Here is a 15514-nt window from a genome sequence, read left to right as displayed (position 1 = left end):
ATGCACTAGTAATTCATTTCCTTTATTGACCAGTGAGGTAGCCATGTATGGAGGTGCTGTCGAGTGAAAATCAAGTTTCAAATGGGCAGTGATCCCTGTGCCTGGATAGCTCAGTCGGTAGAGCATCAGACTTTTAATCTGAGGGTCCAGGGTTCAAGTCCCTGTTCAGGCGTACCTTTGCTTCTTTTACAAAACATTAAGCAGGAAATATGAATTGCTCATTCTAATATGTGCTATTTCTGATGGCATCGCAACCTTGGGCAATATGACTCTAAGGTAGTGGAGTCCAGAGTTCTTGGATGCTTTGCCAACATTTCAAGCCTGACTGTGCTTCTAAATAGCATGAAATAGCAGTCTTTGTACAAAGTTTTAATATTGGGGAGACAGATTGGTCGAAAAAAAAGCAGACAGGCGCTGCTGAGATTCGAACTCAGGATCTCCTGTTTACTAGACAGGCGCTTTAACCAACTAAGCCACAGCACCTTTTTTGCATCTGGTCTCCTTTCCTTCCTCATGTAATCATTTAGAAGTGAAATCCACTTTTTTAAGGCTGGGCTTCTGTTGCAATATAACTTTTCAAAATGTTTTCCAATTGACTGAAACTCCATTGCACAAAACGAGCATGTCATTAATCGTCGATTTAGAGTGGACTGCATTGCCCAGTGTGTGCATTGAGGAGCACATGTTCGTCTTTACTGGGGAGTAAGTTTGCACTCATGAATGTGGCAAAACATTCAAATCCGTAAGTGGGTGAACATTAAAGTCCTAGATGCTGCAAATCTCTATATCTGGATACGGAATGACTGAAAAAAGTTATGTCTCCAGTGTCAAAATGTGTGTAATGCACTAGTAATTCATTTCCTTTATTGACCAGTGAGGTAGCCATGTATGGAGGTGCTGTAGAGTGAAAATCAAGTTTCAAACGGGCAGTGATCCCTGTGCCTGGATAGCTCAGTCGGTAGAGCATCAGACTTTTAATCTGAGGGTCCAGGGTTCAAGTCCCTGTTCAGGCGTATCTTTGCTTCTTTTACAAAAAATTAAGCAGGAAATATGAATTGCTCATTCTAATATGTGCTATTTCTGATGGCATCGCAACCTTGGGCAATATGACTCTAAGGTAGTGGAGTCCAGAGTTCTTGGATGCTTTGCCAACATTTCAAGCCTCACTGTGCTTCTAAATAGCATGAAACAGCAATCTTTGTACAAAGTTTTAATATTGGGGAGACAGATTGGTCGAAAAAAAAGCAGACTGGCGCTGCTGAGATTCAAACTCAGGATCTCCTGTTTACTAGACAGGCGCTTTAACCAACTAAGCCACAGCACCTTTTTTGCATCTGGTCTCCTTTCCTTCCTCATGTAATCATTTAGAAGTGAAATCCACTTTTTTAAGGCTGGGCTTCTGTTGCAATATAACTTTTCAAAATGTTTTCCAATTGACTGAAACTCCATTGCACAAAACGAGCATGTCATTAATCGTCGATTTAGAGTGGACTGCATTGCCCAGTGTGTGCATTGAGGAGCACATGTTCGTCTTTACTGGGGAGCAAGTTTGCACTCATGAATGTGGCAAAACATTCAAATCCGTAAGTGGGTGAACATTAAAGTCCTAGATGCTGCAAATCTCTATATCTGGATACGGAATGACTGAAAAAAGTTATGTCTCCAGTGTCAAAATGTGTGTAATGCACTAGTAATTCATTTCCTTTATTGACCAGTGAGGTAGCCATGTATGGAGGTGCTGTAGAGTGAAAATCAAGTTTCAAATGGGCAGTGATCCCTGTGCCTGGATAGCTCAGTCGGTAGAGCATCAGACTTTTAATCTGAGGGTCCAGGGTTCAAGTCCCTGTTCAGGCGTATCTTTGCTTCTTTTACAAAAAATTTAGCAGGAAATATGAATTGCTCATTCTAATATGTGCTATTTCTGATGGCATCGCAACCTTGGGCAATATGACTCTAAGGTAGTGGAGTCCAGAATTCTTGGATGCTTTGCCAACATTTCAAGCCTGACTGTGCTTCTAAATAGCATGAAATAACAATCTTTGTACAAAGTTTTAATATTGGGGAGACAGATTGGTCGAAAAAAAAGCAGACAGGCGCTGCTGAGATTCGAACTCAGGATCTCCTGTTTACTAGACAGGCGCTTTAACCAACTAAGCCACAGCACCTTTTTTGCATCTGGTCTCCTTTCCTTCCTCATGTAATCATTTAGAAGTGAAATCCACTTTTTTAAGGCTGGGCTTCTGTTGCAATATAACTTTTCAAAATGTTTTCCAATTGACTGAAACTCCATTGCACAAAACGAGCATGTCATTAATCGTCGATTTAGAGTGGACTGCATTGCCCAGTGTGTGCATTGAGGAGCACATGTTCGTCTTTACTGGGGAGCAAGTTTGCACTCATTAATGTGGCAAAACATTCAAATCCGTAAGTGGGTGAACATTAAAGTCCTAGATGCTGCAAATCTCTATATCTGGATACGGAATGACTGAAAAAAGTTATGTCTCCAGTGTCAAAATGTGTGTAATGCACTAGTAATTCATTTCCTTTATTGACCAGTGAGGTAGCCATGTATGGAGGTGCTGTAGAGTGAAAATCAAGTTTCAAATGGGCAGTGATCCCTGTGCCTGGATAGCTCAGTCGGTAGAGCATCAGACTTTTAATCTGAGGGTCCAGGGTTCAAGTCCCTGTTCAGGCGTATCTTTGCTTCTTTTACAAAAAATTTAGCAGGAAATATGAATTGCTCATTCTAATATGTGCTATTTCTGATGGCATCGCAACCTTGGGCAATATGACTCTAAGGTAGTGGAGTCCAGAATTCTTGGATGCTTTGCCAACATTTCAAGCCTGACTGTGCTTCTAAATAGCATGAAATAACAATCTTTGTACAAAGTTTTAATATTGGGGAGACAGATTGGTCGAAAAAGAAGCAGACAGGCGCTGCTTAGATTCGAACTCAGGATCTCCTGTTTACTAGACAGGCGCTTTAACCAACTAAGCCACAGCACCTCTTTTGCATCTGATCTCCTTTCCTTCCTCATGTAATCATTTAGAAGTGAAATCCACTTTTTTTAAGGCTGGGCTTCTGTTGCAATATAACTTTACAAAATGTTTTCCAATTGACTGAAACTCCATTGCACAAAACGAGCATGTCATTAATCGTTGATTTAGAGTGGACTGCATTGCCCAGTGTGTGTATTGAGGAGCACATGTTCGCCTTTACTGGGGAGCAATTTTGCACTCATGAATGTGGCAAAACATTCAAATCCGTAAGTGGGTGAACATTAAAGTCCTAGATGCTGCAAATCTCTATATCTGGATACGGAATGACTGAAAAAAGTTATGTCTCCAGTGTCAAAATGTGTGTAATGCACTAGTAATTCATTTCCTTTATTGACCAGTGAGGTAGCCATGTATGGAGGTGCTGTAGAGTGAAAATCAAGTTTCAAATGGGCAGTGATCCCTGTGCCTGGATAGCTCAGTCGGTAGAGCATCAGACTTTTAATCTGAGGGTCCAGGGTTCAAGTCCCTGTTCAGGCGTATCTTTGCTTCTTTTACAAAAAATTTAGCAGGAAATATGAATTGCTCATTCTAATATGTGCTATTTCTGATGGCATCGCAACCTTGGGCAATATGACTCTAAGGTAGTGGAGTCCAGAATTCTTGGATGCTTTGCCAACATTTCAAGCCTGACTGTGCTTCTAAATAGCATGAAATAACAATCTTTGTACAAAGTTTTAATATTCGAGTTTTAATATGCTGAGATTCGAACTCAGGATCTCCTGTTTACTAGACAGGCGCTTTAACCAACTAAGCCACAGCACCTTTTTTGCATCTGGTCTCCTTTCCTTCCTCATGTAATCATTTAGAAGTGAAATCCACTTTTTTAAGGCTGGGCTTCTGTTGCAATATAACTTTTCAAAATGTTTTCCAATTGACTGAAACTCCATTGCACAAAACGAGCATGTCATTAATCGTCGATTTAGAGTGGACTGCATTGCCCAGTGTGTGCATTGAGGAGCACATGTTCGTCTTTACTGGGGAGCAAGTTTGCACGCATTAATGTGGCAAAACATTCAAATCCGTAAGTGGGTGAACATTAAAGTCCTAGATGCTGCAAATCTCTATATCTGGATACGGAATGACTGAAAAAAGTTATGTCTCCAGTGTCAAAATGTGTGTAATGCACTAGTAATTCATTTCCTTTATTGACCAGTCAGGTAGCCATGTATGGAGGTGCTGTAGAGTGAAAATCAAGTTTCAAATGGGCAGTGATCCCTGTGCCTGGATAGCTCAGTTGTAGAGCATCAGATTTTTAATCTGAGGGTCCAGGGTTCAAGTCCCTGTTCAGGCGTATCTTTGCTTCTTTTACAAAAAATTTAGCAGGAAATATGAATTGCTCATTCTAATATGTGCTATTTCTGATGGCATCGCAACCTTGGGCAATATGACTCTAAGGTAGTGGAGTCCAGAATTCTTGGATGCTTTGCCAACATTTCAAGCCTGACTGTGCTTCTAAATAGCATGAAATAACAATCTTTGTACAAAGTTTTAATATTGGGGAGACAGATTGGTCGAAAAAAAAGCAGACAGGCGCTGCTGAGATTCGAACTCAGGATCTCCTGTTTACTAGACAGGCGCTTTAACCAACTAAGCCACAGCACCTCTTTTGCATCTGATCTCCTTTCCTTCCTCATGTAATCATTTAGAAGTGAAATCCACTTTTTTTAAGGCTGGGCTTCTGTTGCAATATAACTTTACAAAATGTTTTCCAATTGACTGAAACTCCATTGCACAAAACGAGCATGTCATTAATCGTTGATTTAGAGTGGACTGCATTGCCCAGTGTGTGCATTGAGGAGCACATGTTCGCCTTTACTGGGGAGCAATTTTGCACTCATGAATGTGGCAAAACATTCAAATCCGTAAGTGGGTGAACATTAAAGTCCTAGATGCTGCAAATCTCTATATCTGGATACGGAATGACTGAAAAAAGTTATGTCTCCAGTGTCAAAATGTGTGTAATGCACTAGTAATTCATTTCCTTTATTGACCAGTGAGGTAGCCATGTATGGAGGTGCTGTAGAGTGAAAATCAAGTTTCAAATGGGCAGTGATCCCTGTGCCTGGATAGCTCAGTCGGTAGAGCATCAGACTTTTAATCTGAGGGTCCAGGGTTCAAGTCCCTGTTCAGGCGTATCTTTGCTTCTTTTACAAAAAATTTAGCAGGAAATATGAATTGCTCATTCTAATATGTGCTATTTCTGATGGCATCGCAACCTTGGGCAATATGACTCTAAGGTAGTGGAGTCCAGAATTCTTGGATGCTTTGCCAACATTTCAAGCCTGACTGTGCTTCTAAATAGCATGAAATAACAATCTTTGTACAAAGTTTTAATATTGGGGAGACAGATTGGTCGAAAAAAAAGCAGACAGGCGCTGCTTAGATTCGAACTCAGGATCTCCTGTTTACTAGACAGGCGCTTTAACCAACTAAGCCACAGCACCTCTTTTGCATCTGATCTCCTTTCCTTCCTCATGTAATCATTTAGAAGTGAAATCCACTTTTTTTAAGGCTGGGCTTCTGTTGCAATATAACTTTACAAAATGTTTTCCAATTGACTGAAACTCCATTGCACAAAACGAGCATGTCATTAATCGTTGATTTAGAGTGGACTGCATTGCCCAGTGTGTGTATTGAGGAGCACATGTTCGCCTTTACTGGGGAGCAATTTTGCACTCATGAATGTGGCAAAACATTCAAATCCGTAAGTGGGTGAACATTAAAGTCCTAGATGCTGCAAATCTCTATATCTGGATACGGAATGACTGAAAAAAGTTATGTCTCCAGTGTCAAAATGTGTGTAATGCACTAGTAATTCATTTCCTTTATTGACCAGTGAGGTAGCCATGTATGGAGGTGCTGTAGAGTGAAAATCAAGTTTCAAATGGGCAGTGATCCCTGTGCCTGGATAGCTCAGTCGGTAGAGCATCAGACTTTTAATCTGAGGGTCCAGGGTTCAAGTCCCTGTTCAGGCGTATCTTTGCTTCTTTTACAAAAAATTTAGCAGGAAATATGAATTGCTCATTCTAATATGTGCTATTTCTGATGGCATCGCAACCTTGGGCAATATGACTCTAAGGTAGTGGAGTCCAGAATTCTTGGATGCTTTGCCAACATTTCAAGCCTGACTGTGCTTCTAAATAGCATGAAATAACAATCTTTGTACAAAGTTTTAATATTGGGGAGACAGATTGGTCGAAAAAAAAGCAGACAGGCGCTGCTGAGATTCAAACTCAGGATCTCCTGTTTACTAGACAGGCGCTTTAACCAACTAAGCCACAGCACCTTTTTTGCATCTGGTCTCCTTTCCTTCCTCATGTAATCATTTAGAAGTGAAATCCACTTTTTTAAGGCTGGGCTTCTGTTGCAATATAACTTTTCAAAATGTTTTCCAATTGACTGAAACTCCATTGCACAAAACGAGCATGTCATTAATCGTCGATTTAGAGTGGACTGCATTGCCCAGTGTGTGCATTGAGGAGCACATGTTCGTCTTTACTGGGGAGCAAGTTTACACTCATGAATGTGGCAAAACATTCAAATCCGTAAGTGGGTGAACATTAAAGTCCTAGATGCTGCAAATCTCTATATCTGGATACGGAATGACTGAAAAAAGTTATGTCTCCAGTGTCAAAATGTGTGTAATGCACTAGTAATTCATTTCCTTTATTGACCAGTGAGGTAGCCATGTATGGAGGTGCTGTAGAGTGAAAATCAAGTTTCAAATGGGCAGTGATCCCTGTGCCTGGATAGCTCAGTCGGTAGAGCATCAGACTTTTAATCTGAGGGTCCAGGGTTCAAGTCCCTGTTCAGGCGTATCTTTGCTTCTTTTACAAAAAATTTAGCAGGAAATATGAATTGCTCATTCTAATATGTGCTATTTCTGATGGCATCGCAACCTTGGGCAATATGACTCTAAGGTAGTGGAGTCCAGAATTCTTGGATGCTTTGCCAACATTTCAAGCCTGACTGTGCTTCTAAATAGCATGAAATAACAATCTTTGTACAAAGTTTTAATATTGGGGAGACAGATTGGTCGAAAAAAAAGCAGACAGGCGCTGCTGAGATTCGAACTCAGGATCTCCTGTTTACTAGACAGGCGCTTTAACCAACTAAGCCACAGCACCTTTTTTGCATCTGGTCTCCTTTCCTTCCTCATGTAATCATTTAGAAGTGAAATCCACTTTTTTAAGGCTGGGCTTCTGTTGCAATATAACTTTTCAAAATGTTTTCCAATTGACTGAAACTCCATTGCACAAAACGAGCATGTCATTAATCGTCGATTTAGAGTGGACTGCATTGCCCAGTGTGTGCATTGAGGAGCACATGTTCGTCTTTACTGGGGAGCAAGTTTGCACGCATTAATGTGGCAAAACATTCAAATCCGTAAGTGGGTGAACATTAAAGTCCTAGATGCTGCAAATCTCTATATCTGGATACGGAATGACTGAAAAAAGTTATGTCTCCAGTGTCAAAATGTGTGTAATGCACTAGTAATTCATTTCCTTTATTGACCAGTCAGGTAGCCATGTATGGAGGTGCTGTAGAGTGAAAATCAAGTTTCAAATGGGCAGTGATCCCTGTGCCTGGATAGCTCAGTTGTAGAGCATCAGATTTTTAATCTGAGGGTCCAGGGTTCAAGTCCCTGTTCAGGCGTATCTTTGCTTCTTTTACAAAAAATTTAGCAGGAAATATGAATTGCTCATTCTAATATGTGCTATTTCTGATGGCATCGCAACCTTGGGCAATATGACTCTAAGGTAGTGGAGTCCAGAATTCTTGGATGCTTTGCCAACATTTCAAGCCTGACTGTGCTTCTAAATAGCATGAAATAACAATCTTTGTACAAAGTTTTAATATTGGGGAGACAGATTGGTCGAAAAAAAAGCAGACAGGCGCTGCTGAGATTCGAACTCAGGATCTCCTGTTTACTAGACAGGCGCTTTAACCAACTAAGCCACAGCACCTCTTTTGCATCTGATCTCCTTTCCTTCCTCATGTAATCATTTAGAAGTGAAATCCACTTTTTTTAAGGCTGGGCTTCTGTTGCAATATAACTTTACAAAATGTTTTCCAATTGACTGAAACTCCATTGCACAAAACGAGCATGTCATTAATCGTTGATTTAGAGTGGACTGCATTGCCCAGTGTGTGCATTGAGGAGCACATGTTCGCCTTTACTGGGGAGCAATTTTGCACTCATGAATGTGGCAAAACATTCAAATCCGTAAGTGGGTGAACATTAAAGTCCTAGATGCTGCAAATCTCTATATCTGGATACGGAATGACTGAAAAAAGTTATGTCTCCAGTGTCAAAATGTGTGTAATGCACTAGTAATTCATTTCCTTTATTGACCAGTGAGGTAGCCATGTATGGAGGTGCTGTAGAGTGAAAATCAAGTTTCAAATGGGCAGTGATCCCTGTGCCTGGATAGCTCAGTCGGTAGAGCATCAGACTTTTAATCTGAGGGTCCAGGGTTCAAGTCCCTGTTCAGGCGTATCTTTGCTTCTTTTACAAAAAATTTAGCAGGAAATATGAATTGCTCATTCTAATATGTGCTATTTCTGATGGCATCGCAACCTTGGGCAATATGACTCTAAGGTAGTGGAGTCCAGAATTCTTGGATGCTTTGCCAACATTTCAAGCCTGACTGTGCTTCTAAATAGCATGAAATAACAATCTTTGTACAAAGTTTTAATATTGGGGAGACAGATTGGTCGAAAAAAAAGCAGACAGGCGCTGCTGAGATTCGAACTCAGGATCTCCTGTTTACTAGACAGGCGCTTTAACCAACTAAGCCACAGCACCTCTTTTGCATCTGATCTCCTTTCCTTCCTCATGTAATCATTTAGAAGTGAAATCCACTTTTTTTAAGGCTGGGCTTCTGTTGCAATATAACTTTACAAAATGTTTTCCAATTGACTGAAACTCCATTGCACAAAACGAGCATGTCATTAATCGTTGATTTAGAGTGGACTGCATTGCCCAGTGTGTGTATTGAGGAGCACATGTTCGCCTTTACTGGGGAGCAATTTTGCACTCATGAATGTGGCAAAACATTCAAATCCGTAAGTGGGTGAACATTAAAGTCCTAGATGCTGCAAATCTCTATATCTGGATACGGAATGACTGAAAAAAGTTATGTCTCCAGTGTCAAAATGTGTGTAATGCACTAGTAATTCATTTCCTTTATTGACCAGTGAGGTAGCCATGTATGGAGGTGCTGTAGAGTGAAAATCAAGTTTCAAATGGGCAGTGATCCCTGTGCCTGGATAGCTCAGTCGGTAGAGCATCAGACTTTTAATCTGAGGGTCCAGGGTTCAAGTCCCTGTTCAGGCGTACCTTTGCTTCTTTTACAAAAAATTAAGCAGGAAATATGAATTGCTCATTCTAATATGTGCTATTTCTGATGGCATCGCAACCTTGGGCAATATGACTCTAAGGTAGTGGAGTCCAGAGTTCTTGGATGCTTTGCCAACATTTCAAGCCTGACTGTGCTTCTAAATAGCATGAAATAGCAGTCTTTGTACAAAGTTTTAATATTGGGGAGACAGATTGGTCGAAAAAAAAGCAGACAGGCGCTGCTGAGATTCGAACTCAGGATCTCCTGTTTACTAGACAGGCGCTTTAACCAACTAAGCCACAGCACCTTTTTTGCATCTGGTCTCCTTTCCTTCCTCATGTAATCATTTAGAAGTGAAATCCACTTTTTTAAGGCTGGGCTTCTGTTGCAATATAACTTTTCAAAATGTTTTCCAATTGACTGAAACTCCATTGCACAAAACGAGCATGTCATTAATCGTCGATTTAGAGTGGACTGCATTGCCCAGTGTGTGCATTGAGGAGCACATGTTCGTCTTAACTGGGGAGTAAGTTTGCACTCATGAATGTGGCAAAACATTCAAATCCGTAAGTGGGTGAACATTAAAGTCCTAGATGCTGCAAATCTCTATATCTGGATACGGAATGACTGAAAAAAGTTATGTCTCCAGTGTCAAAATGTGTGTAATGCACTAGTAATTCATTTCCTTTATTGACCAGTGAGGTAGCCATGTATGGAGGTGCTGTAGAGTGAAAATCAAGTTTCAATTGGCAGTGATCCATCTGCCTGGATAGCTCAGTCGGTAGAGCATCAGACTTTTAATCTGAGGGTCCAGGGTTCAAGTCCCTGTTCAGGCGTACCTTTGCTTCTTTTACAAAAAATTAAGCAGGAAATATGAATTGCTCATTCTAATATGTGCTATTTCTGATGGCATCGCAACCTTGGGCAATATGACTCTAAGGTAGTGGAGTCCAGAGTTCTTGGATGCTTTGCCAACATATCAAGCCTGACTGTGCTTCTAAATAGCATGAAATAGCAATCTTTGTACAAAGTATTAATATTGGGGAGACAGATTGGTCGAAAAAAAGCAGACAGGCGCTGCTGAGATTCGAACTCAGGATCTCCTGTTTACTAGACAGGCGCTTTAACCAACTAAGCCACAGCACCTTTTTTGCATCTGGTCTCCTTTCCTTCCTCATGTAATCATTTAGAAGTGAAATCCACTTTTTTAAGGCTGGGCTTCTGTTGCAATATAACTTTTCAAAATGTTTTCCAATTGACTGAAACTCCATTGCACAAAACGAGCATGTCATTAATCGTCGATTTAGAGTGGACTGCATTGCCCAGTGTGTGCATTGAGGAGCACATGTTCGTCTTTACTGGGGAGCAAGTTTGCACTCATGAATGTGGCAAAACATTCAAATCCGTAAGTGGGTGAACATTAAAGTCCTAGATGCTGCAAATCTCTATATCTGGATACGGAATGACTGAAAAAAGTTATGTCTCCAGTGTCAAAATGTGTGTAATGCACTAGTAATTCATTTCCTTTATTGACCAGTGAGGTAGCCATGTATGGAGGTGCTGTAGAGTGAAAATCAAGTTTCAAACGGGCAGTGATCCCTGTGCCTGGATAGCTCAGTCGGTAGAGCATCAGACTTTTAATCTGAGGGTCCAGGGTTCAAGTCCCTGTTCAGGCGTATCTTTGCTTCTTTTACAAAAAATTAAGCAGGAAATATGAATTGCTCATTCTAATATGTGCTATTTCTGATGGCATCGCAACCTTGGGCAATATGACTCTAAGGTAGTGGAGTCCAGAGTTCTTGGATGCTTTGCCAACATTTCAAGCCTCACTGTGCTTCTAAATAGCATGAAACAGCAATCTTTGTACAAAGTTTTAATATTGGGGAGACAGATTGGTCGAAAAAAAAGCAGACAGGCGCTGCTGAGATTCAAACTCAGGATCTCCTGTTTACTAGACAGGCGCTTTAACCAACTAAGCCACAGCACCTTTTTTGCATCTGGTCTCCTTTCCTTCCTCATGTAATCATTTAGAAGTGAAATCCACTTTTTTAAGGCTGGGCTTCTGTTGCAATATAACTTTTCAAAATGTTTTCCAATTGACTGAAACTCCATTGCACAAAACGAGCATGTCATTAATCGTCGATTTAGAGTGGACTGCATTGCCCAGTGTGTGCATTGAGGAGCACATGTTCGTCTTTACTGGGGAGCAAGTTTGCACTCATGAATGTGGCAAAACATTCAAATCCGTAAGTGGGTGAACATTAAAGTCCTAGATGCTGCAAATCTCTATATCTGGATACGGAATGACTGAAAAAAGTTATGTCTCCAGTGTCAAAATGTGTGTAATGCACTAGTAATTCATTTTCTTTATTGACCAGTGAGGTAGCCATGTATGGAGGTGCTGTAGAGTGAAAATCAAGTTTCAAATGGGCAGTGATCCCTGTGCCTGGATAGCTCAGTCGGTAGAGCATCAGACTTTTAATCTGAGGGTCCAGGGTTCAAGTCCCTGTTCAGGCGTATCTTTGCTTCTTTTACAAAAAATTTAGCAGGAAATATGAATTGCTCATTCTAATATGTGCTATTTCTGATGGCATCGCAACCTTGGGCAATATGACTCTAAGGTAGTGGAGTCCAGAATTCTTGGATGCTTTGCCAACATTTCAAGCCTGACTGTGCTTCTAAATAGCATGAAATAACAATCTTTGTACAAAGTTTTAATATTGTGGAGACAGATTGGTCGAAAAAAAAGCAGACAGGCGCTGCTGAGATTCGAACTCAGGATCTCCTGTTTACTAGACAGGCGCTTTAACCAACTAAGCCACAGCACCTCTTTTGCATCTGATCTCCTTTCCTTCCTCATGTAATCATTTAGAAGTGAAATCCACTTTTTTTAAGGCTGGGCTACTGTTGCAATATAACTTTACAAAATGTTTTCCAATTGACTGAAACTCCATTGCACAAAACGAGCATGTCATTAATCGTTGATTTAGAGTGGACTGCATTGCCCAGTGTGTGTATTGAGGAGCACATGTTCGCCTTTACTGGGGAGCAATTTTGCACTCATGAATGTGGCAAAACATTCAAATCCGTAAGTGGGTGAACATTAAAGTCCTAGATGCTGCAAATCTCTATATCTGGATACGGAATGACTGAAAAAAGTTATGTCTCCAGTGTCAAAATGTGTGTAATGCACTAGTAATTCATTTCCTTTATTGACCAGTGAGGTAGCCATGTATGGAGGTGCTGTAGAGTGAAAATCAAGTTTCAAATGGGCAGTGATCCCTGTGCCTGGATAGCTCAGTCGGTAGAGCATCAGACTTTTAATCTGAGGGTCCAGGGTTCAAGTCCCTGTTCAGGCGTATCTTTGCTTCTTTTACAAAAAATTTAGCAGGAAATATGAATTGCTCATTCTAATATGTGCTATTTCTGATGGCATCGCAACCTTGGGCAATATGACTCTAAGGTAGTGGAGTCCAGAATTCTTGGATGCTTTGCCAACATTTCAAGCCTGACTGTGCTTCTAAATAGCATGAAATAACAATCTTTGTACAAAGTTTTAATATTGGGGAGACAGATTGGTCGAAAAAAAAGCAGACAGGCGCTGCTGAGATTCGAACTCAGGATCTCCTGTTTACTAGACAGGCGCTTTAACCAACTAAGCCACAGCACCTCTTTTGCATCTGATCTCCTTTCCTTCCTCATGTAATCATTTAGAAGTGAAATCCACTTTTTTTAAGGCTGGGCTTCTGTTGCAATATAACTTTACAAAATGTTTTCCAATTGACTGAAACTCCATTGCACAAAACGAGCATGTCATTAATCGTTGATTTAGAGTGGACTGCATTGCCCAGTGTGTGCATTGAGGAGCACATGTTCGTCTTTACTGGGGAGCAAGTTTGCACTCATTAATGTGGCAAAACATTCAAATCCGTAAGTGGGTGAACATTAAAGTCCTAGATGCTTCAAATCTCTATATCTGGATACGGAATGACTGAAAAAAGTTATGTCTCCAGTGTCAAAATGTGTGTAATGCACTAGTAATTCATTTCCTTTATTGACCAGTCAGGTAGCCATGTATGGAGGTGCTGTAGAGTGAAAATCAAGTTTCAAATGGGCAGTGATCCCTGTGCCTGGATAGCTCAGTTGTAGAGCATCAGACTTTTAATCTGAGGGTCCAGGGTTCAAGTCCCTGTTCAGGCGTATCTTTGCTTCTTTTACAAAAAATTTAGCAGGAAATATGAATTGCTCATTCTAATATGTGCTATTTCTGATGGCATCGCAACCTTGGGCAATATGACTCTAAGGTAGTGGAGTCCAGAATTCTTGGATGCTTTGCCAACATTTCAAGCCTGACTGTGCTTCTAAATAGCATGAAATAACAATCTTTGTACAAAGTTTTAATATTGGGGAGACAGATTGGTCGAAAAAAAAGCAGACAGGCGCTGCTGAGATTCGAACTCAGGATCTCCTGTTTACTAGACAGGCGCTTTAACCAACTAAGCCACAGCACCTCTTTTGCATCTGATCTCCTTTCCTTCCTCATGTAATCATTTAGAAGTGAAATCCACTTTTTTTAAGGCTGGGCTTCTGTTGCAATATAACTTTACAAAATGTTTTCCAATTGACTGAAACTCCATTGCACAAAACGAGCATGTCATTAATCGTTGATTTAGAGTGGACTGCATTGCCCAGTGTGTGCATTGAGGAGCACATGTTCGCCTTTACTGGGGAGCAATTTTGCACTCATGAATGTGGCAAAACATTCAAATCCGTAAGTGGGTGAACATTAAAGTCCTAGATGCTGCAAATCTCTATATCTGGATACGGAATGACTGAAAAAAGTTATGTCTCCAGTGTCAAAATGTGTGTAATGCACTAGTAATTCATTTCCTTTATTGACCAGTGAGGTAGCCATGTATGGAGGTGCTGTAGAGTGAAAATCAAGTTTCAAATGGGCAGTGATCCCTGTGCCTGGATAGCTCAGTCGGTAGAGCATCAGACTTTTAATCTGAGGGTCCAGGGTTCAAGTCCCTGTTCAGGCGTATCTTTGCTTCTTTTACAAAAAATTTAGCAGGAAATATGAATTGCTCATTCTAATATGTGCTATTTCTGATGGCATCGCAACCTTGGGCAATATGACTCTAAGGTAGTGGAGTCCAGAATTCTTGGATGCTTTGCCAACATTTCAAGCCTGACTGTGCTTCTAAATAGCATGAAATAACAATCTTTGTACAAAGTTTTAATATTGGGGAGACAGATTGGTCAAAAAAAAAGCAGACAGGCGCTGCTGAGATTCGAACTCAGGATCTCCTGTTTACTAGACAGGCGCTTTAACCAACTAAGCCACAGCACCTCTTTTGCATCTGATCTCCTTTCCTTCCTCATGTAATCATTTAGAAGTGAAATCCACTTTTTTTAAGGCTGGGCTTCTGTTGCAATATAACTTTACAAAATGTTTTCCAATTGACTGAAACTCCATTGCACAAAACGAGCATGTCATTAATCGTTGATTTAGAGTGGACTGCATTGCCCAGTGTGTGTATTGAGGAGCACATGTTCGCCTTTACTGGGGAGCAATTTTGCACTCATGAATGTGGCAAAACATTCAAATCCGTAAGTGGGTGAACATTAAAGTCCTAGATGCTGCAAATCTCTATATCTGGATACGGAATGACTGAAAAAAGTTATGTCTCCAGTGTCAAAATGTGTGTAATGCACTAGTAATTCATTTCCTTTATTGACCAGTGAGGTAGCCATGTATGGAGGTGCTGTCGAGTGAAAATCAAGTTTCAAATGGGCAGTGATCCCTGTGCCTGGATAGCTCAGTCGGTAGAGCATCAGACTTTTAATCTGAGGGTCCAGGGTTCAAGTCCCTGTTCAGGCGTACCTTTGCTTCTTTTACAAAAAATTAAGCAGGAAATATGAATTGCTCATTCTAATATGTGCTATTTCTGATGGCATCGCAACCTTGGGCAATATGACTCTAAGGTAGTGGAGTCCAGAGTTCTTGGATGCTTTGCCAACATTTCAAGCCTGACTGTGCTTCTAAATAGCATGAAATAGCAGTCTTTGTACAAAGTTTTAATATTGGGGAGACAGATTGGTCGAAA

At 40.7% G+C, this 15514-nt stretch overlaps 12 non-coding genes across 12 annotated transcripts; all 12 read right to left on the bottom strand.

The window, feature by feature from the left end:
* Positions 1-409: 409 nt before the first annotated feature.
* On the bottom strand, positions 410-483 carry TRNAT-AGU (transfer RNA threonine (anticodon AGU)). The gene has a single exon. It is a non-coding gene; the product is annotated as a tRNA-Thr (tRNA).
* Positions 484-2091: 1608 nt separating this feature from the next.
* On the bottom strand, positions 2092-2165 carry TRNAT-AGU (transfer RNA threonine (anticodon AGU)). The gene has a single exon. It is a non-coding gene; the product is annotated as a tRNA-Thr (tRNA).
* Positions 2166-4588: 2423 nt separating this feature from the next.
* On the bottom strand, positions 4589-4662 carry TRNAT-AGU (transfer RNA threonine (anticodon AGU)). Its single transcript has one exon. It is a non-coding gene; the product is annotated as a tRNA-Thr (tRNA).
* Positions 4663-7113: 2451 nt separating this feature from the next.
* TRNAT-AGU (transfer RNA threonine (anticodon AGU)) lies at positions 7114-7187 on the bottom strand. The gene has a single exon. It is a non-coding gene; the product is annotated as a tRNA-Thr (tRNA).
* Positions 7188-7953: 766 nt separating this feature from the next.
* On the bottom strand, positions 7954-8027 carry TRNAT-AGU (transfer RNA threonine (anticodon AGU)). Its single transcript has one exon. It is a non-coding gene; the product is annotated as a tRNA-Thr (tRNA).
* A 768-nt stretch (positions 8028-8795) lies between these two features.
* On the bottom strand, positions 8796-8869 carry TRNAT-AGU (transfer RNA threonine (anticodon AGU)). Its single transcript has one exon. It is a non-coding gene; the product is annotated as a tRNA-Thr (tRNA).
* Positions 8870-9637: 768 nt separating this feature from the next.
* On the bottom strand, positions 9638-9711 carry TRNAT-AGU (transfer RNA threonine (anticodon AGU)). The gene has a single exon. It is a non-coding gene; the product is annotated as a tRNA-Thr (tRNA).
* Positions 9712-10476: 765 nt separating this feature from the next.
* Positions 10477-10550, bottom strand: TRNAT-AGU (transfer RNA threonine (anticodon AGU)). The gene has a single exon. It is a non-coding gene; the product is annotated as a tRNA-Thr (tRNA).
* Positions 10551-12158: 1608 nt separating this feature from the next.
* On the bottom strand, positions 12159-12232 carry TRNAT-AGU (transfer RNA threonine (anticodon AGU)). Its single transcript has one exon. It is a non-coding gene; the product is annotated as a tRNA-Thr (tRNA).
* A 768-nt stretch (positions 12233-13000) lies between these two features.
* TRNAT-AGU (transfer RNA threonine (anticodon AGU)) lies at positions 13001-13074 on the bottom strand. Its single transcript has one exon. It is a non-coding gene; the product is annotated as a tRNA-Thr (tRNA).
* Positions 13075-13841: 767 nt separating this feature from the next.
* TRNAT-AGU (transfer RNA threonine (anticodon AGU)) lies at positions 13842-13915 on the bottom strand. The gene has a single exon. It is a non-coding gene; the product is annotated as a tRNA-Thr (tRNA).
* A 768-nt stretch (positions 13916-14683) lies between these two features.
* On the bottom strand, positions 14684-14757 carry TRNAT-AGU (transfer RNA threonine (anticodon AGU)). The gene has a single exon. It is a non-coding gene; the product is annotated as a tRNA-Thr (tRNA).
* Between the last annotated feature and the right edge of the window lie 757 nt (positions 14758-15514).

Source organism: Ambystoma mexicanum, unplaced genomic scaffold (genome assembly GCF_040938575.1).
Source record: "Ambystoma mexicanum isolate Mex_15411 unplaced genomic scaffold, UKY_AmexF1_1 Mex_scaf1, whole genome shotgun sequence".
Lineage (NCBI taxonomy): Eukaryota > Metazoa > Chordata > Amphibia > Caudata > Ambystomatidae > Ambystoma > Ambystoma mexicanum.
The sequence above is the reverse complement of the archived record's forward strand: the minus strand, read 5'-3'. Positions and strand labels throughout refer to the sequence as shown.